A 22,512-nucleotide genomic window follows, 5' to 3' on the forward strand; every position below is an offset into this window, starting at 1 on the left:
TTAGTTAAGTAGAAGGGCTGGTTTAGGACAGGGAGACGGATGGCTGATGTCGTTTTGGCTGACATTTACTGAGTCAGTTTTAAGGTTTTTAAGGTCTCATCACCATCAGCCCATTTAACCCTTAAAGGCGCCTGATGCATTGGGGACTATTATTCCCATTTTACAGGTGAGGTAGAGAGGCTAAATCATCGGGCTGAGGTCCCCCAGCAGCTGAGCAGTGGAGTCAGGATTTGGATCCAGGAAGCCTCTGGAGACTGTATTTTATTCAGTTCCGGTTTCTGGGAAAACTTGCTGTGGTAGTGTTGGGAGCTGCTGCAAGTGAAGTGGTGAAGTAGCTGGTTTGGGATTAACTATGCTCCAGAAATTTAGGGCAACTGTCTGATCTTTAGTCTAGACCCAGGGATTTTTTTGGTCACTCTGTGCCTGTCAAGGCTATGGCTCTGACCTTAATCTCCTCTCCAGCACTTCTCGCAAATCCCAGTATCCTATTGGGCGTGGCTTGAGAGGGCACACCTAAAGTCAGGAGATTCTTCTGTTCCACATCCTTTCCTGCGGCCACTCACCTCTGACCTCCTCTTTCAGGGGTCGCTCAGGCCTTGCTTGACCTTCATTTTGGAGAAGACGCCCAAGGAACAGTGAAAGGTGGGTTGTCTCCGAACTTCCTGGAGGATCACCCAGATTGAGGTATGTATCTTTTTTTCCAGGGAATTCCACGTACTTAGTCTACGTTGGGTGGGCGCTCAGATGATTGAAAGTGACTCAGTTCTGTAGAGGACAAATCCCTCACCTCTATAAACACACTTCTCTTCTCCAGCCCATGAATAAGTACCCTGGCAGGGTCCTGCAGTGGGTGAACTTCTGTGACCGTGGGCAATAATCTTCATAATAATAGTGTGTCTTAATTAAATGTTTACCATGTGCCAAATTCTCTGCAAAACATTTTACAGGTGAGGATTTATTTATTCCTCTTAAATACACTTGTCAGTGAGTATTCTTACCTCCATCTGTAAAATGGGGAGAACAGAGGCAAAGAGAGCTCAAGTGAGGTGGCAAAGGCGGCACAGCTGGGTAGTCCGGAGTCTTGGTTTGAACCCAGTTTTATGAGCTCAGCCCTTTAACCACTATCCGTGTGACTGCTCGGAGTTGCAGGTTTCTAATCTGGGCGAAGGGGGTACTGACTCTGCCTGGGTATCCAGTAATGGTGCATACAATGTGCTTGGCCTATAATAAGTACTTAATCAATGATCCCCATTATTACCCTCTAGTCTCCGAAGGCCAAGGTCAACAACTTAGGGTAAAGAAGAATGGCATGTGGCAACATGGGGTTTGGAATTAGATGGGGCGAGAATTTCACTTTATTTTTCTTAATTTTTTTTTTTTGCGGTACGCAGCCCTCTCACTTTTGTGGCCTCTCCCGTTGCGGAGCACAGGCTCCGGATGCGCAGGCTCAGCGGCCATGGCTTACGGGCCCAGCCGCTCCGCGGCATATGGGATCGTCCCGGACCAGGGCATGAACCCGTGTCCCCTGCATCAGCAGGCAGACTCTCAACCACTGCGCCACCAGGGAAGCCCCACTTTCTTTCTTTCTTTCTTTCTTCATTCATTCATTCATTCATTTATTTTTGCTGTACGCGGGCCTCACTGTTGTGGCCTCTCCAGTTGTGGAGCAAGGCTCCAGACGCGCAGGCTCAGCGGCCATGGCTCACGGGCCCAGCCGCTCCATGGCATGTGGGATCTTCCTGGACCGGGGCACGAACTCGTGTCCCCTGCATCGGCAGGTGGACTCTCAACCACTGCGCCACCAGGGAAGCCCCCACTTTATTTTTGTTGTAGCACCTCAAGGAAGTTAGAGAAGTTAGTAAGTCAGAAAGCAAGTTAACCTCTGATGGCTATAGTTTCCTCATCTGACAAATGAATTTAAATATACTTAATTTCTATATACATTTACATTTCTGTATATTTACATAAATATAGATAGGTTATCAGGAGAACTAAGTAACAGCTTGATTGGATACATTAGATGTGGAGTCAAGACTCTGGCACATAGCAGGGGCTCAGTAAATTCTTTTATTTCTCCCTTCTTATCCTTTTTATCTCTTCTATTGCTATTGTCCATGTTATGTTGTTGTTATTGTAAAAGTAGCCTGAAAATACGAACACGCTTAAATATCTGAGTGATTTCAGCAAAGGAGACTATCTGCTTTACTACTTTAGAAGTGCTCTTAATTTTATCATCTGCTTAATAAGCCTCTTAATACCCCAGCCAGGTCATCATTCCTCTGCTCAAACCATTCAGTGGCCCTCAGGCTCATTCAGATAAAATCCTATCTTTACAAAGTCCCAAAGGCCCCAGGCAATTTATATGCATCCCCTCCATTCTCATTGTCTGAGTTGTCTCTTCTTACTTCACGCCAGCCACTAGGCCACCATGCTAGCTGCCTTGTAGTTCCTTGAGTCACTGGATACACACTTCAAGGTCTTTGCAGGCCAACCTTTTAGCCTCTTTCCCCAGAACCCCACATGGCTCCCACTGCAACCCTATTCAGATCTTCACTCAGATGTCTCCACCTATGAAGTCAACCTGCAGTAGACTTTTTTTTTTTTTTTTTCTTTTGGCCACTTCTTGGCATGCGGAACTTCCCTGACCAGGTATCGAACCCGCGCCCCCTGCAGAGGAAGTGCCGTCTTAACCACTGGTCTGCCAGGGAAGGCCTGGACTAGCCTATTTAATATCCCCCCCGCCTCCCACACCTACCCCTTCCTTTTCCTGACCCCTTCGCTCCCCTTATTTTTCTCCATAGTACTTACTTAACACACTAGAATAGTAAATGTTAACTTTGTGAGGATAGGCGTTTTGATCGGTTTGCTTTCCTGCGGCATTCCCAGCACCTAGAACAGTGCCTGGTACACAGTAGGTGCTTAATAAATGTTCGTTGAGTAAGAGTAAATGCATGAGTGAATGAAAGAATTCAGGGAGCATATTTATTTAATTAAATAGAACAGCTGAATATTGAGATACTTCCTGTGTGCCAGCAACTGTGACATGGAGGAAACTGGCCTTCCCTTCAAGGAGCCTGTGATTTATTCAGGTGGGCTAAGCATAATCCAGCAAATGTCACAAAGGAGGAGTGAACAAACAGTGACTGAACAAAGAGAGGGTGGTGGCGTTTGGAGTGTTCCTTGGGGAGTGGGCAGGATGGCTACAGATTGACTTTTGCACATACATGGCACATGTATTTGGAGAGATTCAAAGTGACAGTGGGACAGGAAGCCATTGCAGTGCAAGGAGATAGGTAAGCAGAGAATGGTTTATCAAATGTTTATCAGAAGGCAGTAGATGGAGATACTAAACATTTTATTCCCTGTTTTTTTTTTTATTTCCCGGTGTATTCAACACAGTTTGGAATTTCTTTTTAGTAGGCATATGAGTATGCTTTACATGTAAAGAAATTAAAATATTTAGCTATCACCAAACTGTCCTGGATCCTTGCCCACACTTGAGAATTTAACCAGCTTTTATTTGTGTATTTCCATATATACATTTCTTATTTACTTATTGAGATATAACTGACATATAACATTATATTAGTTTCAGGTGGTACAATATAATGATTCAGTATTTGTATATATTGAGAAATGATCAGCATATATTTCGTATGATGTGTGTGTACATATATTTACATTAATATACATATGTATACATACATATATGTATACATAAACACATGTATGTGTGTATTAATGTAAATATATGTGTACATGTATATGTATATATAAATATATTTATATATAATATACACACATAAATGTTATATACATATACATGTATTTCCTTTGGAAAATATATTATTGTGTGTGTCTTTTTTTTTTTTTTTTTTTTGCCGTACGCGGGCCTCTCACCGTTGTGGCCTCTCCCGTTGCGGAGCACAGGCTCCGGACGCGCAGGCTCAGCGGCCATGGCCCACGGGCCCAGCCGCTCCGCGGCATGTGGGATCTTCCCCGACCGGGGCATGAACCCATGTCCCCTGCATCGTCAGGCGGACTCTCAACCACTGTGCCACCAGGGAAGCCCTGTGTGTGTCTTTTTAAACAAAAACGGCATATACGTTTTTGCAGCTTTGTTTTTTTACTCCACAATGTCTTGATGATCTAGCCACACCACTTTATCCTTTCCAACTGCTGTCTGTATTCTTCCATTCAGATGTACTGTAGTTTATGTGGCCATTTTCCTTTTGATGAACACATAGGTTGTTTCTAATTTTTCACTGTTATAAAATGCTGCAATGAACATCCTTGCGTATGCTTCTTTAAGTACCCGAGTGATTATTTCTCCAGGGTAGGTAGTGTAATTATATGCTTTTCTGTTTATTTATGTTTTAATTTGTTTAATGTCTATTTCTCCTATTAAAATGTAAGCTCCATGAAGGTAGCAATCCAATTTGGTATCTCATTCTTTAGTTACTATCTAGCCAAGTGCCCAGGACAGAGGAGTGCTCCCAAATAAATACTTATGGAATGAATCTGGCTGAAAGCTTGGCTGGGGCCGTAGTTTTGCATCCTAAGAGAGGGAGGTATGGCTTCTTTTGGTAAAATTGGAGATCTTTGCACGGGACAGTGGCAGGATGGTTATTTGTGGGGTTCGGGAAGAAGTATTCTGGTTTAGGAAGAAGACAGGTACAGGAGGACCGGTTATGAGATTACTACACAGATCAGAATGAAACAAGAAACAAGGACTGTGGAAATAAGAAGGAAAAGGGTGCACTGAGAGATTCTGAGAGGATAGCATCTGTAAGATTTGCTAGCTGCTGAGCTCTGACAGGCAGTGTGAAGGAAGGCATGGATGTTTGAGACCTCGTCTAGGATATTTTCGTCTTACAAACCTATATTGCTTCCCAACTCTGTGAAAAGCACTCTGCTAATTGCTGTTGGGATATACTTTGCATGACCTTTCTCCCCTACCTTCAAAGGAGATTTGCAGACTGTTGGGGAAGACAGGCCGAGTTCACAGGGACACCAGGAACGCCAGGGAGTGACTGAGGTGGGAGGGGACTAGCCCCGGGGCAATGGAGTAAAATATGGCTGTTCCAGAATGGGGGGAGGGGAGGCACATTGGGTGAGGAGGTTTCAACTTTGCCCCGGAGCCACACACAGCTGACTGGTGAACATTCAGGAAATAGGGTGTCAAGCCATGTGCATCAGTGCTGATTTTTATTTATTTATTTATAATTTATTTATTTTATTTATTTTTGACCGCATTGGGTCTTCGTTGCTGCGCGGGGGGCTTTCTCTAGTGGCGGTGGGCAGGGTCTACTCTTTGTTGCGGTGCGCGGGCTTCTCATGCGGTGGCTTCTCTTGTTGCAGAGCACGGGCTCTAGGCGTGCAGGCTCAGAGGTTGTGGCTCCCGGGCTTAGTTGCTCTGCGGCCTGTGGGATCTTCCCGGACCAGAGCTCGAATCCGTGTCCCCTGCATTGGCAGGCAGATTCTTAACCACTGCGCCACCAGGGAAGCCCCAGTGTTGATTTTTAGAGGTGACAGAGTTGAGGTTTGACGTTGGGTTCAAATGGCCCATTGGCCTTAGTCTGGAAGATAGGGAATCAGACTGTTAGCTGTGTGAACTCAGTCAGCCTACTTAACTCTTCTGAGCCTCAGTTTCCTCTTTTTTAAGGAAAGGCAGTAATAACTCAGGGGTGACGATTGATCAGATTACATACAGCTGGCGCCAGGCTCGGCGATCAGTGACTGCTGTGATTCTGTGATCCTACCCTTGGCACAAATGGGGGCTTGAAGTAAGAGGAGTGTAACTTCTTCATGTTTGCTGTGGCCTCTTTGTTTAACCAGGATGAGATCCTTCAGCAGATAATCTCTCAAGGAAGAAACACTTGAAGTTCAATACTTCTTTCGGTTTTACTACTATTTTTTTCCCGTTGGTATCCCAGTGCTTTTGGAATAAAGTCCAAAGTCTTCACAGGGCCCACCAGATCCTGCCAGAAATTTTGTCTTTATTTTAAGACACATTGGGAGTTTGGGGCAGGGCCCTGATGTGATCAGATTTGACTTTTGAAAAGATCAGTGCAGATTGTGAAGAGCTCAGTGTGACAGATTTCTGATTGTCTGCATCTCTCCTGGATTGGCAGCTCTGCAAGCTCAGAGTCCACTTTCCTCACAGCTGTATCCCTGGTATGTGGGAAACATGCTGGGCCCATTACTAGGGGGATGTAATGAGATAGTAGATAGCAGGCACGTGGCGCACAGCATTCATCCTCATTTTGCATCCGGTATTTTAATGAGCAGCTACTATATGCCAGGCATGGTTCAAGGTCCTGGGGATACACCATGGGGTGTTGGGGTGAGGCTTGGCCGGTGTCTGCACAGGAAAGGAGGCCATTGTGATGAAGGACAGTGAGGGAGGGGGGAAGGGGGGGAGAGGAGCCGAGGTGGAGACCTAGGCAGGGGACCTGGGTGTGAGGAAGGTCGTGTATCTGTAGGTAAGGACAGAGGCCCTAGAGGCAGGTGCTGGATTTAGACGCCTGGCTCTGCTGCTTATTGCCAGCTACTTAATCTCTTTGTGCTCATGTTCTTTGTCTATAAAGATGGAAAAATATAGGCCCTGCCTCGCAGGGTCGTTAGGTGGATTAAATGAGTTACCAAATGAAAAGCACACATGAACTCAGTCAACGTTAGAGCTTATCAGCTAAGCCTCCGGGCAAGCTGGCCCTGTTTCTGGCATAGAAGTTTTTTGAACTGTCAGTGGTTTGGTCCACCCAACCCATCCCAAGGCAGAGAAATGCGGGAGGCTCTGCCGGGTGTGAGTTTGGACAAGTCCCCACTCTTGATGGAGGTAACAGTCTGATTCAGACCAAAAACTGAAAGAAAATAAAATTCCTAACCAACCAACTATATAAACCATTCACTACACCAGTTATCTCATCCAAAAGGGAGAGAAAAGTGAGTTCAAAGACTCTGAATGCTCTTTCAGCAAAGTGCGGGACCTCTTGGGTTTCAGGTCTTATGTAAAGGTCATCAGGGGAGCTGAGTCCAGACACAAGCGGAGCCCCCTGCCGAGTTGACACTCAGCAGTTAAGACAAGAGTCACGGTAAAAATGACCCTTTGCTGTTATACAGCATGGAGCTTCCCCATGGTATGATGGGGGCAACCCCACTATCCAATGAGGCAGGTCGAACAGAGGTTAGAAGCCCCATTTTACAGATGAGAAAACTGAGCCAAGACCCCAGTGACTGGCCTGAACACCCAGTGTTCAGGCCTGAACACCCAGTGTTGGCTGGATCTCACTGCGGCTGAGTTCTATGCATTAGTTTTATTTCTATATTCATTTGTCTTGAACACATTTATTGATCCCTGCTATAGACAGGCATCATACTAAGACTTGGAGATACAGCAGAGAACAAATCACAGTATCATGTATTTCTATGGAGTTTAGACTCTAGTGGGAGGAGGACAGGCAGGAATAATTACTATAATGTGTGATGAGCATAATTGCATTGGTTTGAGCTCGGGGGGTACCTGGCAGGGGTGCATGATCCAATGTCGGCGGCTGACCCAGCTCTCTGCCCGCTCTTTCTTCTCCATCTACAGTCCCTTCCTGGAGAGTCTCCTGCAATTCTAGGATCTTATGTATTCATTCGTGGTGGAGGACTGTGGGAGAAGGTCTGAGGTTGAAATCTAGAAATAATTTCCGGACATCTAAATGGAGCTGGAAATATATTTTGGGGTTTGAGGGGAGAGGTCTGGGTGGGAAATATATAAATTTAGGAGCCTTATAGATGGTATTTTGAGCCATTGGACTGGATGAAATACTTAGGGAATGAGTAGGAAAAAGACCAGGCTCCAGCACTGGGCCCTGGGGCACTCTAGAGCCTGGAGATCCGGGGGGAAAAGGACCAGCAGAGGGGAGGGAGGAGCAGCCAGTGAGGACTGGTGGAAATCAGGAAAGCAAGGCGTCCCAAATCTGGGGAAATGTGTTTCAAGGAAGAGGAAAGGGTTTACTCTATCGAGGGCTGCAGATACGGCAAATAAAATGAGAGCAGAGAATTGACCATCTTTTTTTTTTTTAATTAATTTATTTATTCACTTATTTAATTTTGGCTGTGTTGGGTCTTCGTTGCTGTGCACACGGGCTTTCTCTGGTTGCGGCGAGCGGGGGCTACTCTTCGCTGTGGTGCGCGGGCTTCTCATTGTGGTGGCTTCTCTTTGTTGCGGAGCACGGGCCCTAGTCGCGTGGGCTTTAGTGTGGCACGTGGGCTCAGTAGTTGTGTCTCGCGGGCTCTAGACTGCAGGCTCAGTAGTTGTGGCGCAGGGGCTTAGTTGCTCCATGGCATGTGGGATCCTCCTGGACCAGGGCTCGAACCCGGGTGCCCTGCATTGGCAGGCAGATTCTTAACCACTGCGCCACCAGGGAAGTCCCTGACCATCTTTGATATCCTACTGCCACCAGGGTCAAAAACCAGTCCTTGGGACTTCCCTGGCGGTCCAGTGGTTAAGACTCTGCGCTTCCACTGCAGGGGGCACGGATTCTATCCCTAGTCCGGGAACTGAGATACCGCATGCCTTGTGATGCGGCCAATAAAAACAAGCAAAAAAAACCCAGTCCTTGCCTCTGTCTTTACAAGGTCCTGCCTTATTATTTCCTTGCTCCCCTGTCCTCACCCGCTGGGCCCCGATGCACTGGCCTCCTTGTAGTGCTTTCCCCAGGTCAGCCTGTCTTCTACCCTTAGCCTTCTCACCTTCTGCTTCCTGCCTTAGTATGCTTTGCCACCGGACTTCCTGGAGGTCTCTGCTCCTCAGGGAGCCCCAGTCCAAAAAACAGCAGGCACCTTCCCCTCTCCACTGAGCCTGTGTGTTGTCTGCCTCCCTCTAGAAGGTAAGCTCCAAAACAGAAAGAACTTCGTTTGCTTTGCTTACTGTAAGCTGTAGCTCTGGTGCCTAGAACAGTGCCAGGCCTGCAAAACTCTGGGCTTACAAGCTTTACACAGTGTGCCTCAATTTTCCCAAGAGTCTTATGAAAACAGAAATACTATTTATATAAATAATATAATTATATTATTATATAGTTCTTCCAGTTTTATTGAGATATGATTCACATATAGCATTGTATAAGTTTAAGGTATACGATGTATAATTTGGTATATGTATACATTTCGAAATGATGACCATAATACATTTAATTAACATGAATCATTTCACATAGTTACAAATATTTTTTTTCCTTGTGATGAGAACTTTTAAGATCTACTTTCTTCTACAAGAATATATTGATATTATACAGCACAGGGAATATAGCCAACAATATAATAAATTTTTTTTAATTTAAAAATTAAAAAAATTTTTTTGGCCACTCCACACGGCATGGGATCTTAGTTCCCTCACCAGGGATGGAACCCGTGCCCACTGCATTGGAAGCACAGAGTCTTAACCACTGGACCGCCAAGGAAGTCTCTAAATCAACTATACTTCAATTAAAAAAATTAAAAAAAAAATGTACCTCACCCTTCCCCGCCTCCTCCATCTTCTTCTTCTTCTTTTTCTTCTTTATCACACCATTTTATGGATCAGGAATTGAAACCCATGGAGATTAAATAGTATTCTAGGATTAATGCAGCTGTCAAGAGGTTGGAGCAGGAATGTTTGGGCCCAAGATTGGATTATTGGAGAGAAGACTTTCCGACACCTTGTCAGAGGGCCTCCCCCCAGAGAGCCCGGAGTTTAAACCTCTCAGGAGGAATAGAAGCTGATTTCCTGAAAGACTGGAGCGATAGAACTAGGCAAAGGGAAACACAGGGCTGGAGCCTCTGGGTCAGAGAGAAGGCCTTGTGGCTGGAGCTTAGAGCGCTAAGCAGAGGGCTTGCCAAGACTTGAGGCTGGAGACTTAGGCAGGGGCCAGATCTACAGGGTTGGCAGGCAGGCTCTGGAGTTTGTTCTTTTTCCTGAGGCAATAGGAAGCCATTAAGCAGGGTGGTGACACGATCTGATTTACACTGTAAAAGATCTCTTGGGCTATGGGTGAAGAACATAACTAAGGCAAACCTAGAAAGGAAGAAGCTTGGAGACACCTTGGTATATTTGGAGGAGTGAGAGATCGTGGTCCTGTGGAGTAGCCTTGTGTTAGAGATTTGAGATATATTAAGATAGAAATTATAGGCCCTGCTGATGGATTAAAGGGGTGTGTGTGTGTGTGTGTGTGTGTGTGAGAGAGAGAGAGAGAGAGAGAGAGAGAGAGAGAGAGACGGGGGTGGGGCTGGAGATGAAATATCATAGTTTGACTTCCAGGTTTTGGCTTACGTGGGTGGATGGAAGATGGTTCCATTTATTGAGATGATGATGAAAATTGCATTTCAATAGATGTTAGTTACTTTCCTCTTCCATCACCTCCCCCTCACCCAACAGCTCCCCATTTGGAATATTAGATGAGTACAAAAGCTTTAAAGAGGTACTCCAAAAGTTACATGACCCACGTAATTTATTTTTCTTCTAGTTTTATTGCGATGTATTCAACATATGCCATTGCGTAAGGTTAGGGCGTACGGCATAATGATTGACTTTTCACAATCACGAAATGGTGACCATAGTAAGTTGAGTGAACATCCATCATCTCATATAGACACACACACACACAAAGAACAACTTTTTCTCCTTGTGATGAGTACTCAGGATTTACTCTCTTAACTTTCATATATAACATACAGTGGTGTTGACTATACTAATCATGTTGCATATTGCATCCCTAGTACTTTATATATATATATTTTTTAATTGAGGTATAATTGATGTACAGTGTTATATAAGTTTCAGGTGTACAACATAGTGATTCAAAAATTTTAAAGGTCCATTTACAGTTACTATAAAATACTGGCTCTATTCCCTGTGTTTACAATATATCCTTGTAGCTTATTTATTTTATACATAGTAGTTTGTATCTGTTAATCCCCTCCCCCATCTTGCCCCTCCCCCTCTTCCCTTTGCCTACTGGTAACCACTAGTTTGTTCTCTATATCTGAGTGTTTCTTTTTTTGTTATATTCTCTAGTTTGTTTTATTTGTGACCCGTGTAATTTTTAAAGAAAGTTTACACTGACATTTTGAGTGGAGTCACCCTTGGAAAACCATCCAGGATATTGGGAAGATGCATAGAAGTTGTGCTTGTAAAGTGGGGCAGGGTACTCACCAAACTTGCCAATGGGACAGATACAGCCATGATTGGTTAGTCAAGCTGGGATTGCATCTAAACCTCTATTTATACTGAGCCTTATTCTTGGCCCCTCCCTTTTTTGGTTTGCTTATAAAAACCAGCAATCACATCTCTTCCAGTATTGTTCCGAGTCAGGTGGACCGGCCAACTCAGGGAGAGAAAGCCTCCTGGTTCCAGACCCTGCCTCCACTTCTGCAAGGTAATTTCTGCTATTTAGTTTTATCATGTATTATGATGATGTTTTATAGGGCGTTTAAAATTGTGAGATGACTTGAATGGGATGAAGAAACTTAACAGGAAGGAGAGAAGTTTGGTGTTCCTGGCGTCGCCGGTGATCCCTACTTCGTGTAGGGCATTCTGTCCTGTTAAAAGAGTTGCCCTTCTTCATTTCCTTCTCAAGTGTCCCTTGTAGTTTGCAGAGCTGGCAGGTTTGCCTAACTTTTTCATTTTCTTTTCCTGCTAACTCCTCACTGCAGTTTTTCAGGTTTTCCTGCTCTGAACACTGAATTCTTTTAAGTCTGTGTTGGCTCCGTTTCAGCTCCAGGGATTTACATACAGTTTCCAAATCGTTTCTCTATAATAGTTCCACAGTAAAATAAATACTTGCGAAAATAAGAAGATCATAACGGCATTCTCCTCTGCTAATGAAGGCTAACTCTCAAAGGATGATTCCAATGAATGTTAAATACAGCAAATTAGAAGGGTTTTTTGTTGTTAGATCTGAGAATGCGGTGGCAGGCAGGAGCTGGAGAGAAAATCAGAAGTTAACTAAAGCCAGAGGGCTCCTATCACTGGGATTAGATCAGAGATAATGGTGCGATTTTATAAGCATACACTGGGAAACAGATCTTAAGGAGGGCTGGTCTGTTTGGATAATTGTGAAAAATGAGGTGTAGGTGATGTGCGTCGCATTAAAAAGAGGTGAAGTGGGGTCTTTCGCTCTCTCCCCGAATAACGTGTGCCGAGCATCAGCTCACATTTGAAGGGACATTTCTGGTTCCATTGTTTGTGTCGCTTGCGTCTCTGCAGCACCTGACTCCTTTAGAGATAGTCTAGCTGGGGTAGGGGGGCGGGGGGGGGCGAAACAGGATTATGCGTGGGCGGAGCTAAGTATATGGAGACCAACGTTTGATTTTCGATTTTCATTTCATACGATAATAATGAGTTCCTGGCTTTACTACAAAACCGAATGTTCCTGGTGTCCTCCTGTTGCTTTTGGAGTTTTCATTCTTAATTGTTTTAACTATACACGCTTTCCAAGCAAATCTTAAGTGTGAGTCTCCACCTTCTAAGGGGCCGGAATGTGTCCCACAGACGCCCTTACAGCGCATTCAGATCACTCTAGGTCCATTTAAAAACACAGTATGTGTTTGCAACCCAGCACTCAGCCATTGGCAGAATTTTTCAACGACTTCCCAGTTTTGTTGGCACGTCTCCAGGAATAAGGTTCTTTGTAATTCTTTGCTCAAACGTAAGATCGCCTATAAAACGCTTAGCGGATAGATCAGTTAATAAAATTACTTTCAATTTGAAAATCTACAAGGTAATACGGTTTTTTTGTTGTTGTTCTATTTTTTATTTTTTGCCGGGCGTGGGGGGGAGGAGAGAGAAACAGTAACTAACAAACCATATGATGCTATTATGCTCACAAAGTGGTAGTTTTGTGAGGGCATAGGGAAAAAAGTACCATTTTTTGCTCAGAAAATAATTCAGTAGCAACAAGGTCTGAGAGCCAGGAGCCTCATTGTTCTTAGTGAAACGATTATTTGTCAAAACATTTGATTGTTTCCCTATTCCTACTGAAAAGTTTGGACTTTTCTTTTTGCTCAATTTTGACACTAGGATTTTTAACTATCAGTGCTATTGTGTTTACAGCTTTCAAGGTTTCAGAGTTCAAAGGTTATCTATTAACATGTAGAGTGAGGCTACACTTATGTGAAGACTCAATTTGGTTTCACTTGTTCATAGTTTCTTTGTTTTGTAGCAGTGCCCGAAGTCATTTGTTTTGGTAAGTTAAATGAAGTTTCTTGTTTAGGAAGAGTGTGTCTATGGACTGTATTTTGGTATGTGACTATAAGACTTTAAAAAATATTTTAAAGAAAGATATTCATCTTCCCTGAGAAAAGGAACTCTAGTACTAGAAGTGATCAATATCAGTGTACTTGAGTGAGGAAAAAAAAGAGTTCTGGCTTAAGAATCTACTTCTGGAACTGCTAATTAATTAAGTGTGAGTAAGTAATTGGTTCACTTCCTTTTTAAAAAAGACTAACCAGACCATATGTGGGGTTAGTAGTTATATATAAAATGACAGCAAAACATCACACTTGGCAAATTCTTCCCCTTTGCTGAGAAACTGTCTCTCAAGTTCCATTTCCTACTTATTAAGGATTGCACTGCTCACCAGCGGAGCATTTATGTAGGGCTTTTTTCGTCCTGATTTATTAAATATATACTTTAAGGGCCTTTCTTGATATGTTTTAAGTTTTTCCATTGTGGATACACCGAAGGCCAATAAAAAAAAAAAACACAACAAAACAAACTTGGCTATTTTGTGGTGACTTAACGTAGCACCCTTTACTTTTGCATTCGTTTGCATCTTGGGGCAGAGAACTTGGTGGATATGATTGTTGCTTCTTTGGTTCCTCCTTGGGGCTTACTTAAAATGGGGGAATATCACTGGCCTTCGGAAGCATAACCTTTTCTTTTTTAGTGAGCAAATAAAAAGAATAGTTGGGAAACGCTTTCAATTAAGGGGAAGGGGAAGGCTAGTTTTTTTTTTTTTTTTTTCTCCCAGTTTTAAGCTTGGTTTCATCCACGTGGATTTCTATCAAAGCCAAGTGGATTCTTGGCATCTAGGCCAAGTTTAGAAACCTCAAGTTATAGCAGCGCAAGCTCAGCCCTTTCAGAAAAATAGGAACAACTAAAAGTAGCTTTACGAAGATACTAATTTAAAAAATATTTTAATCATCTTATCTCATCGACCTTTCTCATGCTTGAAGAAAATTTGAAAAAATGTTGTTTGTGCACAGTTGCCTTCTAACCTACCCAAATGGGGGTAAAGGCTCTTCGTTTGGTGGTAATGCTGGATGACCCAGGAGTTCGGGCGACCAGCCAGCCCCTCCCCTCTCCTGGGCACACCTTGCATGGGAGGGGGAAGCGGCGAGGCAGAGGCCTGGAACTGCGCTTGCGCGCTGCCCTCGTGGCCCCCTCCCCGCGTACCTGTCACTGGAACCGCTGGGGCGCGCGCGGGCCACGTTAAGCCGGATGGCGGGAGGCGGGGGTTGTGGGGGTGGTGAAAGGCGCGCGCGTGCGCGGGAGTGGCAGGGCGAGAACAGGGAGTGCGCGCGCTCGACCGCTCGCTCGCGTCCGGGAGGCGGGGGTCCGTGGCGGTGGGCGGGGCAGGGGCGCGCCTGCGCAGATCACGTGGATGTGGGGGCGTGGCCGGGGGCGTGGCCGGGCGGCCGGTGAAGGCAGGAGGCGGGGCGTCTCCGAGCGACCGGGCCGAGGGAGGGCGCAACAGCTGCTCCCTGAGCACTTTATGACCTAACAGTCCCCCTGCGCCTGACGCGCCGCGCCCCGGCGGCTCTAGGGACCCCCCGCGCCTGCACTGTCCTCGCACGGACGAGTAGGGGGCGCCCGCGCCTTTGACCCCCGTGAGCACCCCCGCCCCTCTCACCTTAGCCCCGCGCCTGAGGTGAGCCCGGCCCCCAAATCCTCCAGGCGGGGGTGGGGGTGGGGGTGGGGGACGCTCCTTTTGGGGGGGTCTTCAAGGCGCGAAGCCCCGAGGCGCCCTGGGGGATGGCCTCGCCTCTCGCGCAGTGGCCCCCAGTCTCTTTTGGGGGGCCGGTGCGGGCGCGGAATCCGGGAGGTGTCCGCACAAAAGGCCGAGAGAAACTCCCCGTCGCCTCCCCTCCCTCTTGCCTTCCCCGCCCCCTCCCCTCCTCGCCTGCTCCCTCCTCATTCAAACCTCGGCTCGCTCGTGTGGTGTCAGTTCAGTCCCGGCCGCCGCCGAGCGAGGAAATGGCCGAGGAGCCGGAGCCGCAGGTAAAGGGGGCGCGCCCCCCGCCCGCGCGGGGCCCCAGGGGGCTCCTCGTCTCGCCCCGCCGGCGTCCCCCGAGCCCGCCCTCGAGTTTCCCGTGCTCGTTATCTCGCCCCTTCCCCGGACGGTTCCCCCGCCCCGCCGCCCCCCCGCCATTCCTACTCTCTATTTCGCTCCTCTAGGGCGCCCCCTCCCCTCCCGGCTTCTGAGCGATTCCACTGGCGAGAAGGTGTCTGGCGAGCCCCCGGTGTGCACAGACTGGGTTGACCATCACACTCACTCTGGGAAACAGTCTAGATGGCTTGGGGGCGGAGGAGTGCCCCCTTCCCTGGGTTGGGAGCCAGGGGCCCGCCGGAGGGAGCTCGGGGGCTGCGTGGGGGGCTGTTTCTGAAAAGTTGGGTGGCTCCGCCGGGCAGGTCTCCCCGTTTGCCCACTCTGCCGTGGGGCGCGGGCGGAGGGGAGCGGGCCGGCGCGGGGTCCCCTGCTATGGCCCGAGAGGGGCCGGGGCAAGTTGGAAACAGCCAAAACAATGCGTCCTAACAGGCATCCCCCGCAAACAATGGCCGGGACCGTCCGCACGGGCCGGGCGGAGGGCGCGTCTACAGGGGCCGAGGGAGGGGCTTGGCCTCGCCGCGGACCCGGCCGCGCACCCCAGCCAGCCCCCCGGGCGCCCCCAAATCCGTCCCCGGGAGCCCCAGTCCTCTGCCCATCCCTGAGCAGGCGGTGCACCGGGCTGCGTTTCCTGGATGTGTGATAAGGTTTTTTTTTTTTTTTCCCCCTTTAATTTTAAAATATTTTTTTAAACTTTTTTTTTTAAATAACCCTTAAATGCTTTAAGAATATCTTTATCACTCAATTCTAGTGGGAGACGCAAAGCCAGCTGGAAGCAGAACTAGGAACTCTAAAGGGCAGGAGGGATTGAAATGTTAGCCTAAAAGTGTTTTTTTTTTTTTTTTAAAAAGGGAAGTTTCTGCCAGGAGGCGCTGAGTGGCGAGACCGCTCAGTTTCAGATGTAGAGCCCTCTTCACTCTTGATTTGGCCCCAAAATGCGAGCCGCACGGGATGGGGAGGGAGAGGGGGAGGAGGGCGCTGCTGGGGGCCCCGGGAGGCTGGATTTGGGATGGCCCGGGCGGTCTTGCTCCGAGGGGGCCAGACCTGGCCTGCGGGGTGCGCAGGCCGCGGTACCTGCGCCCCGGGGATCGGAACAGAAGTTCAAGTCCCGGGTTGGAGCCCACATTTTAGGATTCAGGGTAGGGCCACCGAGGACGGGAAGCCGCATTCTTGGGCGGGTGGGTGGGGGTGGGGTGGGCGGGGGGAGGCAGTTTCCCCCCAGGGCTTAGTAAAGAGAGCAGGAGAGGGCCACCAGTGGCCACTTCTGGGACCCCAAGCAGCCTGTTCACACTTGGAGCAGTGTAAACTTTCTTTTCTCTCATTTTGTTGTTTTTTCCAAGAAAAGGATAGTCACTTCAGAGTTTGAGGCTTTGCTGTGTTGTTCCCCTTTGAAATTCCTTGAGCCTCAATTTATCTTTCTGGATCAGCCTATAGGGCTTGGAGCGTTAAGCTTGAACATTCCTTCACGTGTATTAAAGACAGACGGGTGCAGTGGTTCTTTGGCCAGTCTGGGGTCCTATGTTATTGACCGCCGTGCAAACGAGCAGGTTTCCTAGTTTTCTAGATCGTTTGGAATCATTAAGGTGTATGTTTTAAGAAGCCTAGGTCTGATTTAGTTCAGGTTGATTCAATTATGTCTTCATCGCTTTTGAGTTGGTTGAATGAGTTGACATGAGATTAAGCCCAACAAAAGAAAAGGCAGGGTAACAGCAGCTGCCAGCCAGGCCTGGCCACTAGGTAGGGGTCCTTAGGAGGCCTTTACCTTCTCTTTTGTATGTGTCAAGAAGTACATTTAAAATGTTTTTGACTACTTTTTCCCCCCTGGAATGGATGGACCGTCTTGATTGATACCAAATAAGACTTAAAATAGTGAATTTTGTAATACTTTGAGAATGAGTAATAGATCTAGATTATCTGAAAAGACTTTAGCGCAGTAGTGACAAGTGTAGAGCAATAACCTAATTGCTTTTTGTCTGAAAAATATAAGTCAAACCACTAGTTTGTGCTTGCTTAGTTAATGTGTGCTAAGAACTTTTAAGGTGTGTCCTTAATGGTAGATGACTTTTTCTGAGAAGTCCTGTTTATTTTAGATACTGTTTTGTTTAGTATTCTAAAGACTATAGTAGTGCGTGTGAGTGCCTGTGTGTGTGTGTGTGTGTTTAATCCTGGTGTTTTAGTGGAAGTCGACCCCCACCCCCCATTGCTGCCATTTTAAATCAGTTATATAAGTCCTGAATTCCAGAGGCAGGGACTTACTTAAAGATTCAGTTGTCAATAGCTACAGGCCAAATTTATCATTTATTTGGCTTGTTTGGTAGAATAGGGTTAATAATCCGATTGTTTGGAATTTTAATTATTTGGTGAGATGAGGGAGGCTGCTTCTTTAGAATTGCACATTGATTTGCATGCTGAAGGAGGGAGTAGGGGAAGATTATGACTTTTCTAGGTAAAGGACACAGACTTTTTTCTTTCGTGTCCAACTTCTTTCAGTCCTTTTATCTTCACAACACCATTTGACCTTTGCTGTGTGTTTTTAATAACTTGTGAGATCGAAGTTTAGTAGTTGTCTTGGGTTCATATTATTCCCTTTCACTTCTTAATCAAAAAAAGGAACTAATACACCACTCAGATAAAACTTGTAGAAAATGTTTTGCTCCTTTGTCCTGGAGAATCGATTTAGATAACAGCTTGGGTTTTTTGTTTTTGTGTGTTTTTTTTTTTTTTCCAAGTAGGGGAGGAAGAGGGAGGGGTGAAGGTTTTGACTTTCCCAGTAAAGGTTTAAGGTGGAGGTCGGTCTGCGTTCTCTTAATAATCCTCCATTTTTGGCAGTGGAACTTCAGGGAGGAATAGCAGCCCCTGTTTTAATAAAAACCCCTTCCAGTGGTCCTTTTCAAGAGGAAATCTGGAAATAAGACTCAGTCATCAAGTCACTTACAAACTGATGAAATAATTAAGGAATATAATGGCCTGGCAAGGACAGAGTCCCTCTGTCTCATTTCAGATAAATGCTAATCACTTCTCTCTCTTTTAACAACATTTATGATGAAATGGCCTGTTTTTGCCACAGCAGGGTTGCTTTGCCAACCCAGAGCACTCTTAATTCTGATACGCTTGATTAGAGCCTCAGGGGTCCCAAAAGATGTGCTGTTTTCCCACTTTGTAAAATTACATTCTTTTCTCACAGTTGTTGCAAACATGATATTGATTGATAAGAACTTTTGAGTAGTTTTAATGACTCTTTACTGCTTACAGTCTACTACTTTAAAAAAAGAGAGACTTTTATCTCTCTTAAGACTATAAACGATCGGACCTTTTTTATGTTTTACATGAAGCTTTGTTTCCATTTGCTCAAAAAAAAAAAAAAAAAAAAAGAAAAGTCAATTCAGATCATTCCAGCTCACAGATGCCACTATGGCCTGTAAGCGTTTTCTAGGTTGCTGGGTATGACTTGTTTTAAATGGTTTATTTCTAATTTCAGTTTAATTGTGTAATAGTGTGTTTAATAGATGAATTGGAAAGGTGAAGTCAAAGAACTGAACAATGGCTATGTATTTTCAAGCTTAAGAATTACACAGTAAGAATGAAACACGTGAGACAGTTGGATAAACTGATGAGTATTCATTCCTGTAGAATAAAATAAATGTAAGGAGATTTTAAGTTAAATGACTTTATTTGGAATATACTGAGTAGTTTTCAAATTGCTGAGGTGTGCTGCAAAATAAAAAAAAAAAAAACCTGGAAGGTATTTACAGAACAACCACTGAAGTGGAATTAGAGGAATCCAATCATATTAAATATTCTGAATAGTGAAGAGTTTAGTTACAGCATGTAAATGAAAGTCGTGATAGTGGAAGAGTCTTGATTTGTATGCCTCATCTTGAGATCTTTGGGGGAGGGGTGCTGACTAGTTTAAATGCACGTGGAAGAAAGAATGAGTTACACAAAGACAGCAGGAAATTTCTTAAATCTGTGGGAGGGAAGCTTGATCATCATAGCTGAATGGCCTCATTTGGGGGCAGTATAAAACCTTCTGAAATGTTGGTAAAATGTTGACTTTTGGCAGTAAGGTGATCTGGATTATTTTTCTCCGACTGATAACTATGGTTAGGCAAATTTGCAGTGGTATGTAGGGCAAAGGATTGGGAATTGAGACCATGAGGGCAGATAGAAATCTGACTTTGAGGAAGTGGGAGGACAGGGACCATCCTTTCCTAAAATTGGCAGCTATTGATAAGTAAGCTCAATTCTTGTATAAATCTATCTTCCCAATAAATAGAGGGGCAGCCCCTGTCAGCCAGGTGCCACCACACGTTGCTCATTGACGCTTCGGGTTGGAATGCTCATTAGAACACTTTATATTTGAACATTTGTTGACGGACTCTTCTGAACATCCTCATAACTTCCTGCCCAGGGTAACAACATAACTGAGTTACTGGAAATTTGGGGCCAGTTTGGTAATTTTGTGATAAAGTTGAGAAATAAAATTACTAAACCCGAAAAGACAGCTGAATAAGTTGTACGGGAGAATTAGTTTAATTCTTTAGCCTTTGTCCTCGAGCCTTACCAGAGTTGCTCTTGGCCTGCGCGGTCCTCCACTTGCTATGGGAGAGCAACCCTGGCGTGAGCTGCTAGGTTTTTAATGGGTTCGTGTAATGTTTTGTGTGTTGGTGTTCATTAGTTTCTAGTGTGTCAGGAACCTTCTGAATTTAAAATATAGTTCTGTGGACTGGAAATTGAGAGTCCACATATGTTTTGTTCCTGAGTCAGCATCAGGAAGAACACTTGTTTTTATATTTCCTACCTGTAACAAATCAGGATAACCTCAGAACAGTTCAGTTATACCAGAAGAAGTGTTTCTGTGTTTTTTAAATTAGTGGATACGTTCTTTTCAGTTCAGTATATAAGTCTACTGAGCAGTGATTGTGTTAATTGAAGGGAGACTTTTTTTTCTTATTTTTGAGAGCAAATAGGTGATTTGAAAGAGCCAGACATACAGCTTTAGTATTTACTCAACAGAGATGGGGAGGGGAATATTTAAATGTGGCTAAAGAAAGATCTCATGCCTTAAAAGGCATTGCCCTTGTTTATATATAATCTGAAGTTGGTTAAATTGGCTATAATTGAGAACACTCACCATTAGGCACTGTGGAAAAAGAGGTGTAGTTGTGTAGGGTAATGGGTAATATGATGGTTATAGTGATTTGTATATCTGTGTGTATATGCACACAGATATACAAATACATATACACACACACACGTGTGTGTGTGTGTGTGTGTGTGCAGTGTTTTCTTTGTAGAGAGTTAAAGAATGCAGGTAGTTTTTTTTTTTAGTTCGTTGAAATCTCTCTGAAGTTACTCCTGTCCAAAATCTTTGCAAAATACTTAAGGTAGTACTGGTTAAGTGGTAATAATAGAAACTCACGATAGCAGTGCTTAATCTTGCTTAAGTGAAAATTAAAACAGTTAATTTCCCTTATAGTTCTTTTTTTCACGTCAAGATGGAATTTTTAAAAGCCAGTTTACAGGCCACAGTATCTGTTAATATTGATAATACTGAAACTAAAACTTAATATGTGGTGCTTTAAGTTCATACTAAGATCGTTTATCGAGCTTAATTAATTTAGGAGGAATCAGGCAGAGTTCTTAATCATGACGCTGAAATATGCTAGTAGGAATATATTTTTATCCTACTTTGGTCTCTAATCCCATGTAGCACCGAGCACCTACACAGAATTTCAAGAAAATGAGCCTTTATCCCATCGGATCTTCCCAAGCTTTGCGTTTGAACAGTCTTTTGCTTTCGAATAGATTGTAATGTTGAATGTAAACTTTGAATATTTTAGTCTTTCTCTCTCGCTTAACTTTTAAACATCTTTCCACAGCTATGTTAGGAAAGTTGGGTTGGCCATCTGCTCAGTGGGTGTGACCTTGGTGATTTCTTTGCAATAGTGTTGAAGGATTTAAAGTTGTAGGTTTTGATTGCCACTGTAGATTACTGTGTAGAGTTCTCTTCACTTGTCAGATTAAGGGAAAAATAGTATGTGCAAAATAGAGAAGGGAAACCTATGGAAAAACCGGCAGTTTCCTAACCACATCTTGGAGATAATTTTGAAGTTTAAAGGATACAAATGAATTGACCGGAGACTAGTAGTTTGTTTAGACTGAATGTTTTAGTGATCATTTATTTGGACGCTTAGGTAACTTGGGTGGTGGTAGGGGGAGTAGATTTGTAGGAATACTGCAAATTACTTGACTATAAATAGAATTTTTAAGTGTTTTTGACAGGTTTTGAGGGCCTTGAATACCTTATTGCCCCATAATATGGTAATAAATATTCCATGCCAAGACATGTCAGATAACCTGTTCAGCCGAAGTAGGGTTGTGGGGTCTCTAAAGGCGACAGTTTGCGTACAGCTGTACATTAAGAACAGTATTTCCAAGTTACATTGTCAGCAAGGTGGCATTCACCTCTAATTTACTGTGCTTAAGCACAAATTATGGTGCTTTTCATTAAGCGTTGTATACTGGGTAGTATCAATATTTGCTAATTTCAAGGTCGATAGGTATTGGCAGAATTCATAGTAAATTTACTCACAGATGAATATCTGCTTTAAAAAGAGATAAATGATCTAAAGAACACCAGACTTATATTTCAGGTGGTTGTAGCAGTATGGTTTCTATTCTTTTCAAAGCTTATGTTGTGGTGAATTAAAAAAAAGTATCTACTTAAGTGATCACAATATAAATTAAACCCTAGTAGTCGCTCAAAATATTAGGTTATACTGAATAACCTCTTGCCTTAGGTGCCTTAGGTGTGTCTGGCTGATGGTCAAGTGCTGTCATTAACCTGAGTAAAGGTTAAGAAAACTTGTTTTAGACGTTGAAAAACATTTTTGCTGAGCGCCTTTCAATAAGCTTAGTGTGTTCAGAATGCTCACTTTCCTTCAAACTAAAAGCAGTTAGACTGTAAGTGTTGGTTTATAACGTCTTCCCTACCCCGTCCCCTCCATCTCCAGTTCTTTGTCGAGACAGACAATTCATTTTATCAGCAGTGCCACTGGCGTACTGTTGGCGTCCGTGTGCTCCATAGGTGGAAATGCCGAAAGTGCTGGGGAGCCTGTGTGTGCACACTTCCCTCAGTTGGAATGGTGATCTGTTG

General features: G+C 44.6%; 1 protein-coding gene across 5 annotated transcripts in view; it reads left to right on the forward strand.

Moving 5' to 3' along the window:
* The first annotated feature begins 596 nt into the window (after positions 1-596).
* ZNF217 (zinc finger protein 217) overlaps positions 597-22,512 on the forward strand; it is a 38,895-nt gene continuing 16,979 nt past the window's right edge. The window contains exons 1-2 of one of the 5 annotated variants that reach the window (XM_081256893.1): positions 597-684; positions 11,323-11,402. The gene's annotated coding sequence lies outside the window, so the exon portion shown is untranslated. Of the gene's footprint in view, positions 685-11,223; positions 11,403-14,716; positions 14,898-14,937; positions 15,248-16,410; positions 16,493-22,512 lie in introns of those variants that run through there. The other 4 variants (XM_081256894.1, XM_081256892.1, XM_081256891.1 and 1 more) reach the window with 4 other exon arrangements.

This window comes from Mesoplodon bidens, assembly GCF_964165515.1.
Source record: "Mesoplodon bidens genome assembly, chromosome: 15".
NCBI classification, from domain to species: domain Eukaryota; kingdom Metazoa; phylum Chordata; class Mammalia; order Artiodactyla; family Ziphiidae; genus Mesoplodon; species Mesoplodon bidens.